Source organism: Procambarus clarkii, chromosome 17 (genome assembly GCF_040958095.1).
Source record: "Procambarus clarkii isolate CNS0578487 chromosome 17, FALCON_Pclarkii_2.0, whole genome shotgun sequence".
NCBI classification, from domain to species: domain Eukaryota; kingdom Metazoa; phylum Arthropoda; class Malacostraca; order Decapoda; family Cambaridae; genus Procambarus; species Procambarus clarkii.
The window spans coordinates 27,845,114-27,872,827 of NC_091166.1; the positions used below are offsets into that span (position 1 = coordinate 27,845,114).

At 44.0% G+C, this 27,714-nt stretch overlaps 1 long non-coding RNA gene across 1 annotated transcript; it reads right to left on the reverse strand.

The window, feature by feature from the left end:
* Positions 1–12,735: 12,735 nt before the first annotated feature.
* On the reverse strand, positions 12,736–27,008 carry LOC138365509 (uncharacterized). The gene is made up of 4 exons (XR_011228858.1): positions 26,878–27,008; positions 26,246–26,335; positions 25,377–25,466; positions 12,736–16,998 (listed from the first exon to the last, which is right to left on the reverse strand). It is a non-coding gene; the product is annotated as an uncharacterized lncRNA (long non-coding RNA).
* Positions 27,009–27,714: the final 706 nt, after the last annotated feature.

The following is a 27,714-nucleotide window of genomic DNA, read 5'->3' on the forward strand; positions in this document are numbered from 1 at the left end:
GACAGAATTCGGCGTACCCAGGACTGGCTAGCGGAAGAGACGACTGACAGTAAGGTGCTATGGAGGAGTGTAACCAGCAAGTTGCAAGAAGCTCCTGCCAGGGGTTCGCTACCCTTGTATTTGTACATGAAGAGGCCCAGCAGCGTGAAGCTCATGTTCTCTGCCAGCTCCAGGCTGGAGAGTGATTGTGGGCGTGCACGGAGAGCACCTAGTGAGACTGTGTTTTGGCTGGCCCGTGGCCAGGGTAAATTCGTTGGTGTTTCCCAGTACTAGTCGAGGACGGTACTGTGTGTTGAGGAAACACGGTAGCTGACAAGACTGCATCGATTGAGCATCGAGGAGCTCTTAGTGTTATTAGAGACACTTGTGTACATATTAAGTGTAGTAATACTTTCTTTAGGATAATATATGAGGTGATGGGAAAGTGATTATATGTGAATATATTGATAATTGATGAAGTATCGTTATCAATGCACCTCCCCCATTGTGTTTTACATGCATTACCGAGCTCACTCCTTGAAAGCCACTACTAACTTGGGGCCGGATACCAGAACTTTAGTTCCACCAGCAAAGAAACCGGTTGCGACCCATTGTGGCCGTAACAGGTGTTAAAAGCACAGAGAGCAGACACTTTGAACTGGGAACTCCACAAGGAGGGGTCCTCAGCACCATGTTGTTCAACGTTCTGATGCATAAACTTATTAAAGATCTCCCAACTAATAATGAAAACACTGTCATTTGTTATGCTGATATATGTTTATAGGCTGCCTCTGAACCTAGAATGCAAGTTCTGCTCGATGCTTTTGCTACTCTGAGGAATGTGGCCGACTTATCTCTGTACAGAAAACTCGTGCCCTCATTCCATGTGATATTCCACCAGCCAATTATCATATAGATGGGCGAGTACTTGAGAACTGCGAGTCTTACAGATACCTTGGTGTCCCCATTATCGACCCTGGGTACCTTTCTTCTCTCAAGAGGAGACTCTGGGAGAGATTAAAGCCCTTGCGGGTCCTTGTTGGTGTCAATCATGGATTTAACGTGAGACTTGCTAGAATGTTTTGTGTGTCATTTATACGCTCTGTAATTGACTACAATGCTCTACATCTCACACTGTATACTGACAAAGAGCTGAAATCTCTTGAAACCTTGCAAAATGAAACTATGCGTCTCATCCTTGGGGCTCCAAAGTCCACGAGAATAGTTAATATGAGAGCAGAGTTAAAATTGCCTAACATAAGTGAAAAAATTTTGTCCATTAGCATAGTTTTCGGCGTGAAGGCGTTGAGTAGATCTCGGCAACACATTAAGTTTCAAGAAAAACTTTCTAATATGCTACACTCACCTGAGGTCCATAGAAGAAGAGCAAAATCTGATTATGCATTTTGGTTCTACAAGGTAGCCAATTCCATCAAAATCTTAAATATGTACCCAACTCAGTTAATTATTAATCAACCAATTACTCCATGGGATAACTGGGATCTATCAGTTGATTTTGTAAATGCACCCAAGAAAGATAGTGAACACTCTACATTATTAAAACATATAACACTGAAAAGCATCACGGAGAGTACTCAGGGCATGGGTAACAATGTGTATCAGTGCTATACCGACGGTCGGCCGAGTGGACAGCACGCGGGACTTGTGATCCTGTGGTCCTGGGTTCGATCCCAGGCGCCGGCGAGAAACAATGGGCAGAGTTTCTTTCACCCTATGCCCCTGTTACCTAGCAGTAAAATAGGTACCTGGGTGTTAGTCAGCTGTCACAGGCTACTTCCTGGGGGTGGAGGCCTGGTCGAGGACCGGGCCACGGGGACACTAAAAGCCCCGAAATCATCTCAAGATAACTCAAGATATGACGGTTCTGTAGAAGAAGGTGGACGATGTACAGGATGCGCATGTAATATATTTGAACAATCTTCTTTCGTACATACAGCAATGAGGCGCGTCAATGATTGGGCAAGTACAACTCAAATCGAACTTGCAGGCATGTACCTTGCCACTGAATTTTTAAAAGACAAAGGCAGTGGACTTATATACTGTGACTCGCAGAATGCACTCCTGGCATTGAATGCGCATAGTAGTGACACCGGAAAATAGTCAGTGATATTCGAATGAATGTTTTAGCTGCTAAAGAAAACAGATTTGAAATTAAATTCCTATGGATACCCTCACATGTTGGCCTCTCAAGGCATGACACTGTTGATATGCTTGCAAAGGCAGCCTGTAGAAAACCAGTGGTAGAAATTGACATGGTTGTTTCATTAGCAGTGACAAAGAGAATACTTTAAACAAATTTTTAATGAAGATCTCACAGACCTAACAAATTCACAAAGACCTGAAAGTTGCAGTATTAAATATTATGATAGATATCGTGAGGAGACATTCACATATGGGACTAATAGAGCAAGTACTCGGCAATGTGATGTTATAGTGGCCAGAATACGCCTGGGATATAGACGTATCTGGCAGCTTTCTCAAATCCCAAATGTCGAATACACAATGTGTCAACTTTGTGAAAGAGAAAACATGCACTCTCTTGAACATTATATTGTAGAATGTCCCATATTGTCTTGACTTTCGCCCTCCTGGGCTGAGGTATGCTGAACTCTGTAACTACTATATGAGTACTGGAACAATTGAGGATATATTGAACTTGTACCCCAGATTAACCATGTAATGTAACTATATAGCCTGAGCTTGTAAAAGCATCTTAATCACCTTCAGTAGTTAAGTTCTTAATTGCACACTAGTTTCTCTTGTCAGCTATCTCACCCTGTCAGAGTAAAAAAGACAAATATATATGTATGTGTATATATGTATGTATGTGTATGTATGTATGTGTGTGTGTGTGTGTATGTGTATAAAGCTGATCAGAATTACATTTCACCATTATATATTCACATTAATGCATTCATAAATCTGTATTTAGTTATGTAGCTTAGCCTAACATTTTAAAAGCACTACGATCACCTTCTGTGGTTGTTCAATAAATCCCTGAACTGTATGTTTGACAAATCTTTCACCCTGTCCATGGAGGATAGAAGAAAATGTATATATGCTAGTTAGCATTGTAAATGTGTGGCCATGTCTGTGGTAGAAAATAATTAAAAAAAAAAACGTTTCCGCCTTTCTGGTGTGTACTGTCTTCAATCTAGTAAAATATATTCATCATACAGGAATAGAACATTTGGTACCTAGAGGCCCTGGGACATACTCCAAAGTTTGTACATCTAGGTTGTTTGTGCTATATGGAGCATGGCGAGATTTTCTTCTTGCCACAAATGAGACTAAATCATAACCATGGAACAACAGTGGCTATTTTTGCATTTAGTTCATTATTGGTAACATTATAGTTGCATCTTTGTCATACATTGTAACCCCCTGATGGATCAATATTGTCAGGCAGTAGATTTAGTTTAAACTTTTAGTATTGAATCTTACTGCTGCTTTAGCTACTGTCAACCTTTCTGTTTCCCTTCTTAGCCCTATGTGCCATAATCCATAAGAGACAGACTGACTTGCATTTGGCAAACAGCTTGCACAGTCACTTCAGAGCATTCTAAACTAGTCGAATGCATGGGTTAAATTTTCAGAATATATATATGATGCTTTGAAAGCTGGTGAGCATGACAAGGTTAAGTTTGGGGCTCCCAATTATAATGTACGAGGCTGTTGAAAAATTTAACTTATGTCTGCAGTATGTGAAAGCAGATTTTCAGCTTGGCTCTATATATTGTTTATAGCAACAAAATGTAGACAATTATTTTCTATCCATCCGTATAAATATATGTTCACCGTATAAATATATCTTCACCGTGTACATGTACGCAATTTTACTCTAGAAAAATAGTGGATATTACCATTTGTGAACTTTGAACCTTTTCTAATATCAGCTGGAATGTAAGAATGAAAGGTGATGCCCATAGTGAAATGTAAGAATGAAAGCGGGTTTTTCATTTTCAAGTTAAAATAGTACTTCGGAGATATCTGCTGGGCATATGTGGGCGGTTCAACGGCTAAGTGAATATGCTGCCCGTTGTCAAGATTTTGTGAGTATTTCTTTTTCCAACTGAAAGTGAACATATCTTGAAAATCCACCTAAAATTCAGCTGACGCTCCATAATTCATCATAATATATAATGATGTATAATCCATCATAATCCATCTCCATAAGCATCAATTTTGTGGTTTTCTTATTTCACTTAACACTGAAGTACTAAGGCTTTGATAAAATTGAATAATGTTGGATTATTTTTGTATGTATAAGTCTTCATAGTGTTTCTTCAGAAGGATCTTGAGGTGAAGGACTCACGTTTGTCTGTAGTTCAATGTGTCACCCAAAAACGTAAGCTGTTGTTTTGATGGAATAATTGTAGGTGGGAATTTAAACTTGCGACTTCCAGAAAAAGGATATAACCATCGTTATTTTTGGTAAAGTCAATAGTTGTCATCAGCCCAATGGGGTATCGTTTCCATCACGGTATGTAGCCTCCTAGTGTCACATTGTAAAATCAAAACCTGAGCAATGATTGGCCAGATAAACCAGAGAGAGAGAGCAGCAGCTTACCACAGAGCAAATCAAACATTGCGCTACGTTATTATGATACAGGTTAAACACTAAAGTTCTTTGTTGTTCAAAGGAAGTAATACAGAGTGCGGTCATTGGGTTTAAGCGGTGATGGGTTTTGCTTCCGACTGGGCAGATTCACCAAGAAGTTTGAAAATATTTTTTTGGTGGAAGCCTTTATCTCCAGCATTCATTTATATTTATCCTAAAGGACACATACTGTCGGACCTGTAGGTTTATCTCTAATTTTCATACATACGAAAATCAATCGCAGCGGGAATGAGAGACAGCAGTCCACAAAAGATGCTGTCTGTGATGGTCTGCCGGTATGATAAAGTTGGTACTCATTCATCTTCATAGACTAGATAAGGCCTCCCATTACAATATCTCAATAGATAAGTGTATTTTTGTCTGCAATTTGAAGTTTGACTGGAGATGGATTGGAATTCCAATTGATTCATATTAAATAATAAGCAGACTTAATGCGAAATATAATTCGTATTAATCAAGTCTGCTGGCAATGGTTCCCAATGGGCTTGCATAACTAAGTCTGTGTGTATTTCATTGACAATCCTCTCAATGATTGCACTTGTGATCTCGAATGTACTGTAATATTTATTGCACAGTGAGTCTATCTGTTCATATTGAAAGCTCTTCCCGAGTGACAAAATCCTTGATAGATATGTTATAGATATATATGATTCACCCCTTTTACTGTTAAAAGAGGGTATGGCTATAAAAAAAATCATTTTTATTCATTCATTCATATTAATTTTAACCCAGTTGTTGCGGGGGGGGGGGGGGTGCCAGAGATTTTATGTAAATTTGAATGACTGTTTGCTATTTGTTTTATTTTTCAGATATATTCCTGCGATGGTTCAAAGCCTCGTGGACAGAATTACTTAGTCACACTGATGACAGTATTACTTAGGCTGTTGATATGACTCCTATATGCTCCTCTTCACTAAGTTCACTGTAGAGCCAATAATTCCTTCATTCTGTCCTTCCTGGGGGTAATAACTAGGATAACTTTGACTTTAGCACATGTAATTACCTAAGTGTAGTTACTGGATGAGAGTTACGCTCGTGGTGTCCCGTCTTCCCAGCACTCTTTGCCGTATAACGCTTTGAAATTACTGATGGTTTTGGCCTCCACCACCACCTCACCTAACTTGTTCCACCCGTCTACCACTCTGTTTACAGAAGTGAAATTTCCTTATATTTCTCCGGTAGCTTTGTTTCGTTAGTTTAAATCAGTGACCTCTTGTTCTTGAAGTTCCAGGTCTCAGGAATTCTTCTCTATCAATTATATCGATTCCTGTTATTATTTTGTACGCAATGATCATATCACCTCTTCTTCTATCTTCTAGTTTTTGCATATTAGTGCCTCTAACCTCTGCTCGTAGCTCGTGTCCTTCAGTTCTGGGACCCACTTAGTGGCATGTCTCTGCACCTTTTCCAGTTTGTTGATGTGCTTCTTAAGATATGGGCACCACACAACCGCTGCATAGCTTTGGTCTAACAAAAGTCGTGAACAATTTCTTTAGTATTTCTCCATCCAAGTATTTAAAAATAATTCTGAAGTTAAAATGTGTAGCATAGGCTCTTCGCACAATGTGATCCTCAGGTGACAGTTTTCTATCTAGAACCACCCCTAGAACTCTTTCGTTATCAAAATTTTTTAAAGATTTATCATCTAATTTATAGGTTGTGTGGGGTCTATGGTCTCCTATTCCACATTACATAATATGGCATTTATTCACATTAAATTTCATTTGCCAAGTGTTGCTCCATATACATATTTTGTCCAGGTCTTCTTGAAGGGCATGACAATCATAAGTTTCTTATCTTCTCTATTATCTTAGCATCATCAGCAAACATGTTTATATAATTCTGTATTCCATCTGGTAGATCGTTTATGTAGACAATGAACATCACCGGTGCGAGAACTGAACCCTGTGGTACTCCGCTTGTGACATTTCTCCAGTCCGATACATTGCCTCTGATTACTGCCCTCATTTTTCTATCAGTTAGAAAATTTTTCATCCGTGTTAGTAACTTAGCTGTCACCCCTCCAATATGTTCGTTTCCAGAACAACCTCTTATGTGGAACTCTGTCGAAAGCATTTTTTAGGTCCAGATAGATGCAGTCAACCCAACCATCTCTTTCCTGTAAAATCTTTGTGGCTCGATCATAGAAACTGAGTAAATTCGTTACCCAGGATCTTCCAGATCAAAAACGATACTGTCTGTCTGATATTATATTATTTCTCTCCAGGTGTTCTACCCATTTATTTTTTATTATTTTCTTCCAATTTTTTTATTATTACACTTGTCAATGATACAGGTCAATAATTGAGCGGGCCTTCCCTGCTGCCACTTTTGTAGATTGGAACTATGTTAGCCTTTTTCCACACATTTGTTACAACTCCAGTACACAGGGATGCCTAAAAAATCAGTTGAAGTGGAATGCTGAGCTCAGGTGCACATTCTCTCAGAACCCATGGTGAAACTCCATCTGGACCAATTGCTTTGTTCTTTCTTAGCTCCTTGAGCATTTTTCCACTTCGTCATTAGACACCTATATATGCTCCATGTTGTTTTCTGGAATTCTAATTGTGTCTGGTTCCCTGAATATATAATTTTGTACAAACACACTTTAAAACTTTTCGTTTAATGTTTCACACATTTCTTTTCCATTTTCCGTGAATCTGTTTCCCATTTTCAACCTCTGAATATTATCATTTACCTGCAATATGATGTTTATGAAATTATAGAATAGGCCTGGTTCTGTTTTACACTTGTCTGCAATTACTTTTTCAAAATTTCTTTCTGCCTCTCTCCTCACTGCGTGTAGTTGTTTCTCGCACATTTGTATCACTGGGATGTTTGGGGGTTTGGCCTCTTCCTATATTGGTTCCATTTTTGTGTCTTTTGGTCTCTGGCCCTCTCGCAATTTCTGTTGAACCAATCCTGATTCCTGGTTCTGGATCTCTGCTTTGGTATAAATTTTGTTGTACCTTTATCATATATTTCACAAAACTTGACATATATCTCATTTACTTTATGTCCTAACAACAAGTCTTTCCAGTTAAATTCCTCAAAGAAATGTACAAGTTTCCCCATAATGTCCTCTCTTGAAATCAGGTTTTTCAACTGCTTCAACCTCCTTATTTTCTTCCAGATTATAACTCATTGCATACTTTATTCCCAAAAAGACATGGTCACTTTTACCCATGGGAGGAAGGTACTGAATGTCAAATATCTCTTCCTCTTTCCTGGTAAATATCAAATCCAGCATGGAAGGAACATCCCCTTACCTCATCTTCGTAGTTGTTTAACATGTTGATACATGAATGTTTCCAGGATGAGGTTTACGAATTTACAAGTCTAAAAATCCTCTGTTCTAGCTTCATATGCCTCCCAGTCTATGGATTTCAAGTTGAAGTCACCGACTACCAACAGTCGTGATCTACCTCTATCTGGTCTCGCTATAATCTCTCTCATTATTGTTATAAGACCCTCTCGTTTATTATCCATCACCTCCTTTGACCATGTGTTGCATGGCGGTGGACTATATGCATTTATGATCATTAGTTTATCATCCTGATTGCAGATCTCTAGTGCCATTATGTCAACTTCTTGTGGATTGACAATCATTATTTCACTTATCTTTAGATGTTCTTTCACCAGCACAACATCGTCACCGTCTTTCCTAATTTTTCTGTCCCATCTCCAAACTGAGAAGCCTCTTGGAAATATGACTTCATTTAAAATATCATCTTCAAGTTTTGTCTCCGTAGGTGCAACAATGTCTGGCATCTGCAGCTGTATTACAACACTTAACTCCGGTATCTTTGATCTCGCCCCATCTATGTTGGTGTATAAAATTTGCAGGAACATGTTCCCCCTCTCCTTATTCTTTACTAGCCCTCTCTCTAGCGATTTTGTTGGTTCGCCTTTTTGTACCATTTTACTGGTCTGCCTATCCCTATCACTTTGTAGAAAAAAAAATGATTTCTTCTTCATTTCTGCTCTCATTTAGACGTTTTGTTTCTACGAGGTTGTATTTCAGCTTCTCTCTCTGTCTTCTTTTATAAGATCTCGTCTTAACGACCATACTTTTCCTCCCTCATCACTTTGTAATTTTCTAGCATTCCTTAGTACTTCTTCCATCTGTTTGGCACCGTTTAGGGTGATTCTAAAACGTCGATCTTTCCCTTTTCCGTACCTGCCAATTCTCCTGTAGTTGCAGACACTCTCTTTAGTAGTAAGACCTTCCACTAGCGCAAGAATTTTATCTACTATCTCTTTTTCTACAGCTCTTTCTGACCTAGATGTTATCTCCGTTTCTTTGCAGCCAAAAATTATCAGGGACTTGCTTCGATCGTCTGTGTTTTGCACCAATTTAGGATTTGATGCCAGTTCCTTCTGACTTGCAGCCTAATGTTTGTTTTATCCTGGTTGCTGCAGTGTTTGGCTTTCTTTTCTGCTTCTTTTATTTTTCCTTCTCCTTGGCCATTTGTGCATAGGTAAGTTGCATATCTTTCTTACACTGTTTTATTCCCTGTTTAACTTTCTCCATCTGTACTGACAAAAGCTGTTTTTCCTGTTGAATTTCCTTACCTAACCTATTGCAGCCATTTATATTTAAATTTGTTTTAACTTCTTCCAAAAGCCATTTTTAAGAGTTTATTTTCCTCTTCCATGGCTTTGCTATTTGTTTCCAACTGATTTTCGTCCTTGCATAAGTCTTTCACTAACCCCTCACGACCTAATACATTGTTAATCAAGTGGTCATTACTTTATTTCAATTTGCCGATTATTTCTACATGATAGTTCATTATAATATCTAATTTTGCCAACTACTTGTGTAGATTCAACGCCTTATTCATTGAAACCCCCAGAATCTAGCTCTGTTTTGTTTTTAGTATTGCCGGCGGCCATCTTCAATTTCGTCATCTGCACTGTTAACACTAGGACAACTTTTTCTCATCTAATTGTTTCACTTCCCTTGGCATATTCGTGTTACCTCGCCTATTTTTCAAAACCACTACACCTTTATCTTCCTTGGGACACCACTCGCTATCATCAATCTGTTCCACAAAATTTAGGTGGAATTTTTAAATATCCTGGAGCTCCTCTGATGCAGGTGTTGACAAGGGGTGTCACCTTCTCCCCAAAAATGTAATGCCTTCATTGTGATTGTTCTCCAGTTGTCATATCAACAGGTGGCATATATATTGCGTACTGTTTTCCATATTCCTCTCGACATATATTTTTGTTGGCCCTTCTTTAATATCCACTTTGTTTGTACAGATGGTACACAAGAGCGTTCTGTTTCGTAAAATAATACCATGTTGGTGGTTCTTGATCACTTGGTCGTCCTTCCACCTCATCTGATGTTTGAAAGCAGTTCATAAAAACATTATATTACAGTAATCACCTTCAGTGTGTTTAGGTTTCCCAGGTATTCACAAGTGTCACCTCAAAACATACTTGCAGAATTTCAGTTAAATGACGCCAATCAACATTGACTCTTAACAAACAATTCACACACAACTCTTGCCGTAGAGCATTGAGGTCCAAATAAATCAATTTATTTGGACTTCATTCCTTCTGAAGATGTCTTAATATACGAAAGTACTTAAGGAAATTCCTGTTTCAATTCTTCCTCTGTGGTCTAACACTGTCATAAATTAATTTATATACTGAGGCAAATCGAACACTGCCTGTGCTCCTAGCTCACGTTGAGAGGGTTTAATAATGTTGTATGAGATAGTTGTCTGCTGTATGCTCTGTTACTGCTCATATCCCAACTCTATCTTGGCACGAAACTGGATTTACTTTCGTACTTTACTTTCATATATATGGCTTATCACTGATTCCCTGTATCACCTCAATGCTATGCGGTATGTTGCCGATCATACTGAAGGATTTTTTGTTGAGGGTAGGGGATCCTTACAAAACGATATCTGCTTTTATACCGATTATATTCCTGAATGATACGGAGTTTTATTTCTAGGATCTTGCACATTGCATTGCAGTATTTGTTATACCTAGACTGCATTGTTTACCAGACCATTCTCAAGTCGACTTGAGAATGGTCCAGGACGGACCGAAACGTCGTCGTCCCTTCACTTTCTAGTGTGTGATCTGGTCATCATACTTCAGTCACGTTATTGTGACTCATCGCCTGCATATAGACTGCATTCTTCCTTGGTACTGTCTATCCAACTCTAACGCCTCTATAGATGTCGAATCCAAATTCTTAATTTCGCTGCTGGTGGTCCTGTATATCAGACAGTATTGATTGCTCATGCTCGACTCTTGTGTTGTTACTTTCCATGCACCTTGCTTAGTCTGCGCTTCCTGCTGCTGCTGCTGCTGTTGTTGTTGTTTAAGATTCGCTACTCATAACAATAAGTTCCAGTAGCACGGGCTATGGTGAGCCCGTAAGTGGAGGCTCTTTGGAGCCATTAACTGTATCAGTGGCTGATACTAGAGATCTGGCGATGGATGGGGGTCTTCATGATGGTTTTCAGCCTGAAGGGCTGGCTATACCAGTCATGGAGCTGGTGGGATTAGTGTGGATCTCTGGGTTTTCTGTTTTTTCTTTGCCTGCGACTTTGGCTGAGCAGTGCTGTCGTTGGAGTTTGGTGACGTGGTTTCCATGAGGAAGTCTTGAACCGTGTAGGTGTCGTATTTGTGATGCGACGGTGGAGCTCCTACTATGATTTCCTCGTCTTAGGAGTCTGTAACCTCCGTAGTGGGCGTTTTTGTCTTTCGCCTCGCAGCCTTAGGTAGGCTTAGGTGTCGTTGATTGGTGGTTGTAGCTATTTCAGGAGCGCTGGTGGTGCTGTTATCGTTTGTAGACAGCACGTCTGCTAGCGCGCCTGCTGAGATAGTGATGGTAGGAGTGTTGGGAGCTGGAGAAGTAATTACCTCTGTGTCGCCCGGGTCATGGGCGGTTCTGGAGTCGGTGTTGAAGTTGACCGCATGGTCGCGTCCTGGTGGTAGTCTCCGGAGTGGTAGAGGAGGCAGTGAGATTTACGCTAGTGGCTATGATGGGGGCCAGGCCATTGTCTATGTATAATGCGTTTAGTTCACTAACAAAGCGCTGGTTGTCTGGTCCTGCAAGCCTTTCCGCTAGTCTAATAATACCAGGGATAATGCCAGCACGTGATGCAGGGGGCTGTGAAGGAATATGTGGGACCTTGGGTCCCCAATGAGAAGGCTATGTCGCCTGCTGGGAGAAGCCACATGTTGGTAAGACTGGAAAGTCTTCTGGTCGTTTAGTGAGAGCTAAGGTGGTGGGTTGAACGCTTGGGGCTCTGGTCGAGGAGGTAGAAGGGTTGTTTCTCTTGGCTTCAACCTGGCCCTTGATGCTTTCCTGTCTGCGAGGGCAGCGGTAGGAAATTGCAGGGTGACTGCCATCACAGAGCAAGCAGCGATGGACTGTTGCCTTGAGTATGGAGTAGTGATGGTCCAGTGCGTACAGGCTGCACTTCTGGACAGGGTGCTGACACGTATTGGTCGGGTGGGAGAGCTCGTAGCACTTAGAGCACTGCTGGATCTCATGGTATCGTTCCTTTTTTATTTGGTGGGGTGGTATTTTTAAGCCGAAGCAGTAGAATCTTGTGTGGCAGCCTGGGTGGCCGCAGCTATGGCGGTGAACGTAACCTTCATTGATGTTTTGTCGGTGTTGCAGAATTTCTAGTTTAAATACAGCCAGGTTTGGATTTTCGTCCTCGATATTGTCCTTGATATGATGTTGAGGTCGGTCAGCGATCCACCGGCTGGTCCTGCTGGTAAAAACAGTTCTTCCGGCCAGGAACTGACGTGGGAAGTGAGGATGTAGGTGGTGCTCTTTACGAAGGATGGCATCGTTAGTCAGGAGTTTTTCTAGCTCCTCTTCACATGAAAAGTAGAGCACGATATCTTCACTTTCCTGACTAATGTCAGCGGGTTTGAGGCCAGTTACGTCCTTCAGGATCTTTAAAATATTGCTTCTCCCGATAGCATGACCGTCAAGTGGAGTAGCTCTGACCTTAAGACGTTTGGGGTCGCATTGTGACCACACTGCTCCTTGTGGTGTGGTGAGTGGTGTCACTCACCACACTGGACCACTGCCGGACTGTGTGTCTTGCTGCTGTTTTGTGGGATCTAGTCGATGGTGTGGTGTCTGCCTTCTTGGATCATGTCGATGGTGTGGTGTCTGCCTTCTTGGATCATGTCGATGGTGTGGTGTCTACCTTCTTGGATCTTGTCGATGGTGTGGTGTCTGCATTCTTAGATCTTGTCCATGGTGTGGTGTCTACCTTCTTGGATTTTGTCGATGGTGTAGTGTCTGCCATCTTGGATCTTGTCGATGGTGTGGTGTCTGCATTCTTGGATCTTGTCCATGGTGTGGTGTCTACCTTCTTGGATCTTGTCGATGGTGTGGTGTCTACCTTCTTGGATCTTGTCGATGGTGTGGTGTCTGCATTCTTGGATCTTGTCCATGGTGTAGTGTCTGCCTTCTAGGATCTTGTCGATGGTGTGGTGTCTGCTGTTATTCTGCGTGTCTATATGGTATTGCTTTTATTCTTTGCACAGCCGCTTGGGCTGGACGGTAGAAAGATGGTTTCGCTTCATTGAGGTCGGCGTTCAATTCCCCGACCGTTCAAAGTGGTTGGCGTCATTCTTTTTCCCCCGTCCCATCCCAAATCCTTATCCTGACCCCTTCCAAGTGCTATATAGTCGTAATGGCTTGACGCTTTTCTCCTGATCGTTCCCTTCGCCTTGTGTTGTCTCATTCTCTGTTACTTGAGTACCTGGTGTGCTACACCACCTTTTCCATTATCTAACCAGAGGTTTTGGGAGTCTTTTGTTATAAATGTTCTTCATAATCTATAGGCAATCTACAGATTATGTTCTTCATCTACAGTTCTTTCTAATGTTTCCAGCTGGTTCTCTTACAGCCTGTCATCTGGTCTGTTGTCTTGCAATGATTTAATCTTGCTTCAATGTTGTATTTTTGTACATTTTTGTTATACTGACTGTTATAGAGTTTGTAGAATCTTGAAGTTGTCTTCAACGGGATTCAGTTTCAATTTTGCGCATAGTCCAAAAGATGGCACATCATTCTGGTCTGTATGAATAGCTTGAGCTTTTTGTACATTTATTATTTCTTGTGGAGCGCTTGAGCAGCGTGTGCGCCATGCGTGAAGTTGGTCTCCAAAATTTGGTTATTGAGGACTGGTAGGACTCGTGGTTGGCTGTAAAATCCGCATCTCTTCCGCCTTCCAATACGTGTTTGTCAGTGCTTTATTTGTTTGCATTTAAATTTATGTATAGGTTCCGGAGCGCTGCTTTGTGTCGGTATAGTTATCAATTTCCAAGACTTAATGGTTCTTGGACCTGTGTTATTACAGTCCCTAAAACTGTGTGTGTTGCTGCTTTATTAATCTTTAAGGTATCGTTCAACATTGCAGATTCAGTTTCTCTCTATTATTAAATTTTGTGAGGGATTCAACCCAATTGTAATTCTCGTCTGAATCTTTCAGAGGAGTCCAATTTTATTAATCACTTTTGCAGGACTCAATTTGTTCAATTACTCTTGCAGGACTTTTACCGTTTCTAAGCATATAACAATCTTTACATTTGGTGGTGTCACTATAATTTCTACTTTCAGGTTGACTAATGGAAAGTTTCAATTCTGGCTGCTACTTTACCATTACTGTTACTACCCCAAGAGCTGTAATGAAGTCGTGTATCTGCATTATCATAAACTTTTGAAAGATTTGCAATGTGTTGCCCAAACCACACACACTAGAAGATTTGTTTTGCAGGGATATTCCTCCGCTGGCTCTAAGCCTATGGCTGGCCTACGAATTGTTACTGGTTTCTTGTTTCTGTTTTACTTAGGAGGATTATGAGTATTTATGACTATATTCGCTTCAGTAAGATTATGCCCCATGTGTTTAATAACAACAACTGCTCTGTTGAATCTAAGTTAAAATTTTATGCACTGTGTTACATAATGTTCCAGTGGTCTGTTGGGCATCACTAAAAGATTTAGAGACGACGATGTTTCGACCTGATAATGGTCCAAGACGGACCGAAACGTCGTCGCCTCCTTATCTTCTAGTGTGTGGTTTGGTCAACATTTCTTCAGCCACGTTATCGTGACACTTCGTCTATATTTGCAGTGTCTTGACACTAGTGCTGTCCTCTCAAGCTTCACAATATTGACCTCAACCTAGTGGTCTGGTGTCGCCTGCGAGTTTCCAGCGCATAGGTTCGAATCCTCCACATGGCTCCTACTGATATGCTCATTGATACATCACGGTGATATGATTTCTTTGTACATTTGACATCTTGCTAATTGTAGGACTGTGTAGCCACGAAAGCAGTTTTATGATAAACTTGCTGCCTATCTGTGTGTCGTCGCTCCTCTTGTTCTGAGTACTGCCTCCATTTCCTCTTGCTCCGATTTCCTCCCCCACATTCAATGTTGCCGTCCGAATAGCTAGAAAAAAGTCACTGATCAATCTATTGCTTGAGACACTCCAAAGCTTGAATAAATTCACCTCCAACAGAGGTCGAAAATTGACTCCTTCAGGTACACACAGGGCTACCCAACACAAAAGAAGCTAATTGGTCTACCTTTCCAATGGGCTGGGTATACTTTCTAAGGTGCCTCTCTGTGGATGGCACTGCCTACTGGTGTCTTTGTGACTTTTAGGATGAAACTAAGTGTTCATATAATATATATATATATAAAATCCATATTTGTATATCTTAGTCAATGGAGACCGAGGCTAGGTTGACATATGCATGTTGGTTAACAGTTTAATGGCTATTTCCTGTTATCTTTGACGTTATTTTCTGTAATTGTTTTTTTGTTTTGTTTACTAGACAGGAAAAGGGCTTTCCGGAAGGTAGGTGCTGCGACGAAAACATTTTAATCAAAACGTGTAAAAACGTTTCATTATTTATTTAGACAACCATAGTCCAAAGTGTGCCAATATTAAAAGTTTATCTCGTGAAAGTATGTCGTGCCCACGTAATGAACTCTCACCTCACCGAACTGATGGGGAAGCAAGAGAAGGGTACCTGTGCCCTTTGGCGGTACCTGTGCCCCTCTGGCACTACCTCTGCCCCTTGACACTACCTGTGCCATTTTTAAATAGACGTCCCAATGATAACCATCCAATGTGTCCTTTGCTCACGAACACGGCGCGCTCTGTGGCGCCATTCATAATATTGTTGAATTTCTCTCTTGGTCTTCCTAAAATTTCCATAATACTATAACCTCTTAACAATTCAATCTTTTGTTTCCACTCTGACCGTCGCATTGGTCCATAAACGCAGCTAAATTTTAGGGTTGCCAGACATAAAGGTAAACATTGCAATTATTATACCAAAGTTGGTAGCCCAACACTGGTTTAAAGCAACCATTAAAGAGCTTTTTGCCGAAAAAAATCACCAACTATCACTGTAGGGTAATCGTGACTATTATCAGAGTTGTCACTTCAGTGCTTCTCTAAGTGGAGTACTGCATTGGTCCAATTCATTGGCTGCTACACTTAAATGCTGCAATCGCTATGCCACTGGAGTAACAGAACTTTAGTGTCTATGGCACAGCACTGCACTCGTTACCTTCTGAATAACCAACCCACTTGCCCGGGACTGGTCGTTCAGTGTTAGTTGAGGCTCCACAGGTTTGCTAGCGAGGATGGGCAATTCCTCACCCTTCTTCCCTGGAGTTCTTTATAGCTTGGATTTGGAGAAACAGCAGTCCCACACCACTAGCATTGCGCGAATTGTGTCCGGATTCATCAAGCAGCGATTCATCCCTCCTCACTAACTTTTGGGAAATGGTAAACTGGTTTACTCGAAGTTACAATCACACAAGTTTCGATACAAACGAGCTCTCTCTCGGCTCTTCTAAGGTCTGGCTTCACTGCGGTTATAAAAAATCTGCTAATTATTGAAGCATGTTTTATCTTTTCCAGCTCAATGGTTGTAACGAGGCCTCGGGCCCAATTAACTGCCTCACGGCATCCCCCTCAGGAGTCACGTGACCTCAGGTAACCCCAATTAGATGGCAGGTATGAAACTTGGCCAATCAGGTGTTACGCATACATCTGCCTGGCTCTAATCTGGCGAGCCCAAAATTCTTGCTTAATCCAACGACGCTACCCATCCCTATGTTCAGAATCACTCAGCTAGGCTACACCCCAGAAATTCACAAATGCCAAAATGGCACAGAAAATACGTCCTGTCATATTTGAACGAAAAGTTACTTCGGGCTGTCTTACATGTTTTATAAAGAATGTTGAGGGTCGATATTAAAATGGCATCGCAACAAAACACATAATGAACGCACCTTATCTTCCGGAGTGTCAAATGTCCCACGATGAGCTGTAGGGAGGACGTACCTGCCAAAGAAGTTAATAAAATTGAAATAAACTAATAAAATACTGCCAATTTCACATAAACTTTTGCAACGAGTGAGCCTTTTTGGCCTTAGAGGAAAGTCCTACAGTTTACCGTAACCTGAAAAAAATTATATACAAAATTTTGAGTATCAACATCAAAGTAATTGGTGCATGGGGAGATGATTAATTGAATGAGAAATGGACTGTAAAGTTGGAAAGCAATCATAGAAATTTTGTGTTCTTAGAATAGATAGCTAAAGAGAAAATAATATAAAATGAGCTCATCACAGATGAAAAACATTGTGTACTGAGAGACGAGCCCATCTACATTGTGGAACATGTTTGTATTAGAATTGATTCTTAATTATGCACCTTATACCCATCCCGTGGGCGGTGGTGGAAAGGGTTACAGAGGCACATAATGGGTTCAGGAACTGAACCCATGTAATAGAAAATAATAGTATATAATAGAAAATAATAATAATAGTATATATATATATATATATATATATATATATATATATATATATATATATATATATATATATAAACTCAAAACTCACACCCCAGAAGTGACTCAAACCCATACTGCCAGGAGCAACGCAACTGGTATGTACAGGACGCCTTAATCCACTTGACCATCACGACCGGACAAAAACTGATGGTAGCCGAGGCGATTTAGCCCATCAGCCCGCCGGCACTCTGATGGTAATCTTGGGCATAGTATTTTATCAAATCACCTCATTCTTTGGGGCACACGTGAGGAACACGTGTGAACACGGGGAATGAGGTGATTTGATAAAGTGCTATGCCCAAGATTACCATCAGAGTGCCGGCGGGCTGATGGGCTAAATAGCCTCGGCTACCATCAGTTTTTGTCCGGTCGTGATGGTCAAGTGGATTAAGACGCCCTGTACCATTCAGGCTTGTTCGCATATTATATATATATATATATGTATATATATATATATATATGTATATATATATATATATATATATATATATATATATATATATATAATACAAGAGGGGGGGTTGGGGCTACCCCCCCCCCACACTGCGATGATCATGGGGGATGGGGGAGAGGGGGGGGATGGGGGAGACGGGGGTGGATGGGGGAGACGGGGGTGGATGGGGGAGACGGGGGTGGATGGGGGAGACGGGGGTGGATGGGGGAGACGGGGGTGGATGGGGGAGACGGGGGTGGATGGGGGAGACGGGGGTGGATGGGGGAGACGGGGGTGGATGGGGGAGACGGGGGGGATGGGGGAGATGGGGTGGATGGGGGAGACGGGGGGGGATGGGGGAGACGGGGGGATGGGGGAGATGGGGGAGACGGGGGGGGGGGATGGGGGAGACGGGGGGGGGATGGGGGAGACGGAGGGGGATGGGGGAGACGGGGGGGGGATGGGGGAGACGGGGGGGGATGGGGGAGACGGGGGGGGGATGGGGGAGACGGGGGGGATGGGGGAGACGGGGGGGATGGGGGAGACGGGGGGGATGGGGGAGACGGGGGGGATGGGGGAGACGGGGGGGATGGGGGAGACGGGGGGGATGGGGGGGATGGGGGAGACGGGGGGGATGAGGGAGACGGGGGGGGATGGGGGAGACGGGGGGGGGATGGGGGAGACGGGGGGGGATGGGGGAGACGGGGGGGATGGGGGAGACGGGGGGGGGGATGGGGGAGACGGGGGGGGATGGGGGAGACGGGGGGGGATGGGGGAGACGGGGGGGGGGATGGGGGAGACGGGGGGGGATGGGGGAGACGGGGGGGGATGGGGGAGACGGGGGGGATGGGGGAGACGGGGGGGGGGATGGGGGAGACGGGGGGGGGATGGGGGAGACGGGGGGGATGGGGGAGACGGGGGGGGGGTGGGGGAGACGGGGGGGGGATGGGGGAGACGGGGGGGGGATGGGGGAGACAGGGGGATGGGGGAGACGGGGGCGATGGGGGAGACAGGGGGATGGGGGAGACGGGGGGAGACAGGGGGATGGGGGAGACGGGGGCGATGGGGGAGACGGGGGGATGGGGGAGACGGGGGGGATGGGGGAGACGGGGGGGATGGGGGAGACGGGGGGGGATGGGGGAGACGGGGGGGGATGGGGGAGACGGGGGGGGATGGGGGAGACGGGGGGGGGGGATGGGGGAGACGGGGGGGGGATGGGGGAGACGGGGGGGATGGGGGAGACGGGGGGATGGGGGGATGGGGGAGACGGGGGGATGGGGGAGACGGGGGGGGATGGGGGAGACGGGGGGGGATGGGGGAGACGGGGGGGATGGGGGAGACGGGGGGGATGGGGGAGACGGGGGGGATGGGGGAGACGGGGGGGGATGGGGGAGACGGGGGGGGATGGGGGAGACGGGGGGGATGGGGGAGACGGGGGGGGATGGGGGAGACGGGGGGGGATGGGGGAGACGGGGGGGATGGGGGAGACGGGGGGGATGGGGGAGACGGGGGGGATGGGGGAGACGGGGGGAGACGGGGGTGGATGGGGGAGACGGGGGTGGATGGGGGAGACGGGGGGGATGGGGGAGACGGGGGGGATGGGGGAGACGGGGGGATGGGGGAGACGGGGTGGATGGGGAAGACGGGGTGGATGGGGGAGACGGGGGGGATGGGGGGATGGGGGAGACGGGGGGGGGATGGGGGAGACGGGGGAGACGGGAGGGGGGATGGGGGAGACGGGGGGGGATGGGGGAGACGGGGGGGGGGTGGGGGAGACAGGGGGATGGGGGAGACGGGGGCGATGGGGGGATGGGGGAGACGGGGGCGATGGGGGAGAAGGAGGGGACGTGGGGGACGAGGGAGACGTGGGGGACGAGGGAGACGGGGAGACGGGGGGGGGATGGGGGAGACGGGGGGGATGGGGGAGACGGGGGAGACGGGGGGGATGGGGGAGACGGGGGGGATGGGGGAGACGGGGGGGATGGGGGAGACGGGGGTGGATGGGGAAGACGGGGTGGATGGGGGAGACGGGGGGGATGGGGGGGATGGGGGGGATGGGGGAGACGGGGGGGGATGGGGGAGAAGGGAGGGGGGATGGGGGAGACGGGGGGGATGGGGGAGACGGGGGGGGGATGGGGGAGACGGGGGGGGGGATGGGGGAGACGGGGGGGGGATGGGGGAGACAGGGGATGGGGGAGACGGGGGGAGACGGGGGCGATGGGGGAGACAGGGGGATGGGGGAGACGGGGGCGATGGGGGAGGAGGGGACGTGGGGGACGAGGGAGACGTGGGGGACGAGGGAGACGGGGAGACGGGGGGGGGGATGGGGGAGACGGGGGGGGATGGGGGAGACGGGGGGGGGGATGGGGGAGACGGGGGGATGGGGGAGACGGGGGGGGATGGGGGAGACGGGGGGGGATGGGGGAGACGGGGGGGGGATGGGGGAGACGGGGGGGATGGGGGAGACGGGGGGATGGGGAAGACGGGGGGGGATGGGGGAGACGGGGGGGATGGGGGAGACGGGGGGGGATGGGAGAGACGGGGGGGATGGGAGAGACGGGGGGGATGGGGGAGACGGTGGGGATGGGGGAGACCAGACCACACACTGAGAATGGTCCAGGACGGACCGAAACGTCGTCGTCCCTTCAGTTTCTAGTGTGTGGTCTGGTCAATAAATCCCAGTGTCCTATTCGCCTTATTACGAACATTCATGCATTGATCCTTTTGTTTTAAATTCTTACTAATCATAACTCCCAGATCCCTTTCGCAATCCGACTTCGCAATCTCAACACCATCTAGCTCGTATCTTGTAACTCTATCATTACCTAGCCTCAGAACTTTACATTTATCAGCATTAAACTCCATTTGCCAATCATTTGACCATTTCAAAACCCTATCTAGATCAACTTGAAGTGATAGTGAGTCCTCCTCTGAATTAATTTCCCTACCGATTTTCGTATCATCGGCAAATTTGCAAATGTTGCTACTCAAACCTGAATCTAAATCATTTATATATATTATAAACAACAGAGGTCCCAGGACAGAGCCCTGCGGTACTCCACTAACAACATTATCCCACTCTGACTTAACCCCATTTATACTAACTCTCTGTTTCCTTTGGAACAGCCATGCCCCAATCCAAGTTAATATAGCACCCCCTATACCATGAGCTTCTATTTTTTTTAATTAGTCTTTCATGTGGCACTGTATCAAAAGCTTTGCTAAAGTCAAGGTACACAACATCACAATCCTTACCACTATCAACTGCCTCAACTATGCTGGAATAAAAAGTTAGCAAATTTGTTAAACATGAACGGCCATTTGTAAAACCATGTTGCGACTCATTTATTAATTTATGTTTTTCAAGATGGAGACGAATTGTATTTGCAGTTATTGATTCAAGTAACTTTCCCACAATAGACGTTAGGCTAATTGGCCGATAGTTTGACGCAAGTGATCTATCTCCTTTCTTAAAAATTGGTACCACATTAGCTACTTTCCATGACTGGCACTCTGCCTGACTATTGATTTATTAAATATGGTAGACAGTGGCTCGGAAAGCTCCTCTTTGCATTCTTTAAGCACCCTGGCAAACACTTCATCCGGCCCTGGGGATTTGTTTGGTTTTAGTTTCTCTAATTGTTTAATTACATCCTCCCTGGTAACTGCTACACTAGTCAACCTGTCCTCATTCCCACCCACATAGACTTGTTCGGCTGAAGGCATATTGTTAAGTTCTTCTTTAGTAAATACAGATATAAAATATTTGTTAAAAATACTACTCATCTCCTTGTCATTATCCGTTATTTGACCTGTCTCAGATTTTAATGGACCTATCCTTTCCCTAGTCTTAGTTCGATATAACTGAAAAAACCCTTTAGGATTTGACTCTGCTTGCTCTGCTATGCGAACTTCATAGTTTCTTTTTGCTTTCCTAATCTCTTTTTTAACATTTCTAACCAGTTGTATGAATTCCTGTTCTAACCTGACTTCCCCATTCTTAATCCTTTTGTACCAATTTCTCTTTTTACCTATAAGGTTCTTTAAATTATTTGTTATCCACTTTGGGTCATTAGTATTCGATCTATTCAATTTGTATGGTATACAACGTTCCTGTGCTTTGTTTAGAATATTCTTAAATAAGTTATATATTAAATCCACATCGAAATCCCCTTTTACGTCACCTGTCGCTGGGTTCATGTCTCGCTCTAAGACCGGCCCACACCCCATACCCAAGACTTTCCAATCTCTTTGACCCAAAAAAATTCTTACGCTATTAAAATCAGCTTTTCGAAAATCTGGCACTTTAACAGAATTTTCTCCTAAAGGTCTATTCCATTCTATGCCAAATCTGATAACTTTGTGATCACTGTTCCCTAGCTCACTCCCTATTTCGATGTTATTAATTTGTGTTTCCCTGTTAGTTAACACTAAATCTAAAATATTATTTTCCCGCGTTGGTTCCTTAATGTGTTGCGTAAGAAAGCAATCGTCAATTAATTCTAGAAAATCTTCTGCTTCACTATTACCTGTTTTGTTCACCCAGTTTATTCCACTAAAATTAAAGTCACCCATGACATAAATACTGTTAGATCTAGATGTTCTAGATATTTCATCCCATAGATGCTTTGCTTCCATTCTGTCTAAATTTGGTGGCCTATATATAGCTCCTATTATAATATTATTTGTTTTTTCGTTTAATTCTATCCAAATAGTTTCTGTGTGTGGCTCAATTTTGATTCCCTCTTTGAGACTACATTTCAAATTGCCCCTAACATATATGGCTACTCCCCCTCCTCGTCTAATATATCTGTGTGAAATAGTTTAAATCCATTTATCTGATATTCAGCTAATAGTTCTCTATTTTCTACATTCATCCACGTTTCGGTAAGTGCAATAATATCTATTTTTTTCTGTGCAGACAAGAGCATTTAATTCATTAGTGTTTTTTCTTAGACTTCTACTGTTAGTGTAATATATCCTAAGTGAATTGTTATTTTGAGGTCCTTTTCTTTCCCTGATCATTTTGCCAATTCTTTTCTCCCACGAACACATACTTTTATTACCTCCTTCCTCCAAATCAATTCCCATACCACTATCTACTAACAGTTTAAACCCAAACACCTCTAACCACTGGTTCCAACGAGTTCGCAACAGCAACAACCCCAGCCCTCGATAGATGTACCCCATCACGAGCATACATTTCATTTCTTCCATAGAAGCGTTCCCAGTTGTCTATGAAAGATATTGCATTTGATTTGCAATATCTTTCTAGCCGGCAATTGACACCATGTGCCCTCGACATCCATTCATTTCCCACTCCCTTTCTTGGAAGAATGCCACTTATGATGGGGATTCCTCCCTTGCTCCTAACTAATTCAATGGCTGTCCTAAATCTCTGTATTAGTTCCTCACTCCTAACTCGCCCAACATCATTACCCCCTGATGGGGGGGATGGGGGAAACGGGGGGATGGGGGAGACGGGGGGGGATGGGGGAAACGGGGGGGGATGGGGGAGACGGGGGGGGGATGGGGGAGACGGGGGGGATGGGGGAAACGGGGGGGGGGATGGGGGAAACGGGGGGGGGGATGGGGGAGACGGGGGGGATGGGGGAAACGGGGGGGGGATGGGGAAACTGGGGGGGGATGGGGGAAACGGGGGGGGATGGGGGAAACGGAGGGGGGGGGATGGGGGAGACGGGGGGGGGATGGGGGAGACGGGGGGGGGATGGGGGAGACGGGGGGGATGGGGGAGACGGAGGGGATGGGGGAGACGTGGGGGATGGGGGAGACGTGGGGGATGGGGGAAACGGGGGGGATGGGGAGACGGGGGGATGGGGAGACGGGGGGGATGGGGGGGATGGGGGAGACGGGGGGATGGGGAGACGGGGGGGATGGGGAGACGGGGGGGATGGGGGAGACGGGGGGGGATGGGGGAGACGGGGGGGGATGGGGGAGACGGGGGGGGATGGGGGAGACGGGGGGGGGCGAGACGTGGGAGGATGGGGGAGACGTGGGAGGATGGGGGAGACGAGGGGAATGGGGGAAACGGGGGGAATGGGGGAAACGGGAGGAATGGGGGAGACGGGGGGGATGGGGGAGACGGGGGGGATGGGGGTGACGGGGGGGAATGGGGGAGACGGGGGGGGGAATGGGGGAGACGGGGGGGGAATGGGGGAGACGGGGGGGGGAATGGGGGGAATGGGGGAGACGGGGGGGAGATGGGGGGGATGGGGGTGGTGATAAGGGAAATGGGGGGGATAGAGGTGATGGGGCAATACGGGACAAAGAACCTAGCAATAACTGACGCCAGAGAAAGTAAACAAATAATTAGAGGAGCAGAATATGATGAATGCCGCCACAGTTCCTGATCATTCCTTCTCATGTAGTATTGTATGGACCCCTTGGCTATATTCTTAACTCTTCCTTGCAAAAGGGTGAATTACACGATACTTTAACAGCGGCTTGTGGGCTTCACCATATATAAGTAATGAAAAAAGAAACCACTGAACTACAGATGTTATCAATAACAGTATTTCCACTAATAATGAATTAAAGGAATTCTTGTTAAGATCAGCGGAACACCCAAGGGGTCAAAGCGGGCCCTCCCAAACCTCCAAGACCAGATTCACGAAGCAGTTACTCAAGCACTTACAAACGTGTACATCTTTCCTCAATCTTTGACGGCTTTGGTTACATTTATTAGTTTAAACAGCTTACAAGCATGAAAACTTCCCAAACAACTGTTGTTATTGTTATAAACAGTCTCCTGGTGCTTCGCAGCTCTTTAACTGTTTAATAATTCAACCCATCTTCGACTCAAGTCCATTACATTCAGCGGTCAACCCTACAAACGCATTCATAAATTTTAACATGCTGTTCATTCAAAACGGGAATTTTCTCATGTATAAATTAATATAATAATATATTAGCATATTGTGTATATATAGGCATAGGATAGGTTAGGTGTTTAGGTTCTGTTGGCGATTATTTGTATTTGTAGTACGTGGGTGAAGCATTTATAGCGTTGTGATTCGAACAAAATTCGTCAGTGAAGCACTTGTTCCGGATATGTTCGAACGTCAGCAGTTGTGAGTCGTGTGTACCCCGCTTTTCATTGATAAACGGGGGGCTTGGCGGGTGCATGGAATCACTTTTGATCTTTGTTTGGAGGATGGGCTGAATAACTGTAAAAAAAATCCGCCAAATATTGATTAAAGTTGTACAGGTTTGTAAGTGCTTGCGTAACTGCTTCGTGAATCAGGGTCCAGGGCCCTCACTCCTAAGGCTCACTTTAAACATCCTCCTGTTCAGATAGTACTTTCTATAGTACAAACATTAATATACTAAGCAATTAGATAGTCCCCCTCTGACTCAAGAAGCGCAATGTGTTACATAATTAAGGAGTCAAGTACTGGGAAAGTTTCTCACCTTAACATGATGGAAGATAATACACGGATGAATCGCTGGCATCTGGCCACTATCCTGCCTGCTGGAGACTGTGACCGAGCACCAACTTATCTGTAATACAAGATAGTAATGAGTAATGTAACATTTTAACTGTATTTAATAAGCGCTGTAAAAACAAGTTTTTGTTGGCGGATTTGGAATTTTTTGTTGGGGGATTTGGATTTTTTTGTTGGCGTATTTCGATTTTTTTTTTGGCGAAATTCGAATTAATGCACAATCAGCCAACAAAAAAAATCAAATCCGCCAACAAAAACAAAATCCAAATCCACCAAAAAACAAAATCAAAATCCACCAAAAAATGTATATATAAATCCGTCAAACAAAAATACAAATCCGCCAATAAAAAAATTAAAAACTCCACCAAAAAATTCGTAATGCTCAACAAAAAATTAAAAACACCCAACAAAAATATTCCAAAACGCCAAACAAACAAAAAATCACCTAACAAAAGAAAAAATCACAAACCACCAACAAAAATATAAAGATCCCTGAAATAAGTGACGGCAGAAGAAGTAAACAAAAGGGTGAATTACACGATACTTGAATAGCGGCTTGTAGGCGGTTCAATATATATAATTAATTAAGAAACAAGCCACTGATCTACAGCCTTTATCAATAACAATATTCCCACTGATATTGAATTAAAGGAATTCTTGTTGAGATCAGCGGGCCACCAAGAGGGTCAAACCGGGCCCCCTCCTAAATCGAGACCAGGGGCCTCACTCCTTAAGTCACAAGACCGACCTAGAAGTGCAGCTCAGAGGGTAACTGCTCAAGAAGCGCAATGTGGTACGTAATTAAGGAGTCGCGTATTGGGGCAAGTTTCTCACCTTAACATGATGGAAGATAACACCTGGATGAATCTCGTTGAATTCGTGACTATCCTGCCTGCTGGAGGCTGTGACCGAGCACCAATTTTCCTGTAATACAAGACAATACAATACTAATTGAATACAATAGTAACTGAAAATTTTAACTTTTTAATAATATCTGTAAATACGTCTCCGAATTTCGGCTCATGAAACTATTATGGAATAAATAAAGTTTTGTTATAAAAATAAGCATATTAGGCATATGTAAAGATGTTGCAATTATTTAATTATACGTTATATATGACAATAACAACATACATCTAATATATGACGTCCCTCAAACGCTAGTTCAAACCGACCGTCTTACTCCAAAGATTTTGTTCATATTTATCACGTTACTGTGATTTCATTCAGTATTTTATCATCTGGCATTAAGCAGTTGTTTACTGATGCCTGGCATTGGTGCAACATAACTAATACAAGTTTATTCATGTGTACGAGTGTGAAGGACCGTGTGCATGAATAGGTATGAATGTCAGTGTCATGAATTAAACATGTGTGATTAACGAGCAATTCGCCTCCTTCCCTCACTAAACAAGAACATATCACATTCCTGACAACAAAACTAACATTACAACTCGTAAACTTACTTGACACTGTATTTCCACTAAGCAGGGACAATATAAAGTTTATACACACGTTATTACGCACTCAATAATTTCCTATCAACCGCTCACTCACGCAGGTCCTCGTCTGACCACGACACGAGAGATAATGAAGACAGTGATTCAGAAAAGACTAAAGACTCGAGACCTTAAAACTACCGCCATAAGGAACCTCGAAGCCTCGTTAGTGGTCAGATAAAGAAGCATTTCCACAGCGACAATAACGTCTTGCCTCGTTGTCACTCCCATTAGATTTTTGTATTAAATCATAATATATTTTAGAACAGAGTTAATTAGATGGCAGGAGTTTTAAGATATAAAACCTAATTCACCAACACAATTCTCATTAAATTTGTGAAAACAAATAATTAGATAATTTTAAATGAATTGCATAGTTGGTGTCATCATGCTGATGATCGTAGCAGCGAGCCTCCAGAAAAATTATTATTATCTTTCATGCAAATAAATTACAATTATTTTTCCAGTTGATTTAACGATTATTATAAAATAATATGTACAGAAAACATTAATTTTTGTATTGGGATATATTTGCTAAGAAAAAGTAGCCAGAAAATTGTTCGAGAATTTTGATAATTTGAAATTGAACTCTGAATGATGCCATCAGCGGCTGTCGAGATTTTGTTAATCTCTTCTATTATTTTATATATTATATTTTAGATTCATTTACAGTAATAAATCAATATATATACATCTTGCATTATCCGAACAAATTAGCATTAGCTAAGTTTATATAATACATTACAAGGAGTAGTGGCAGGGGTCCACCACACAGGGTGGCAGGGGGTCCACCACACAGGGTGG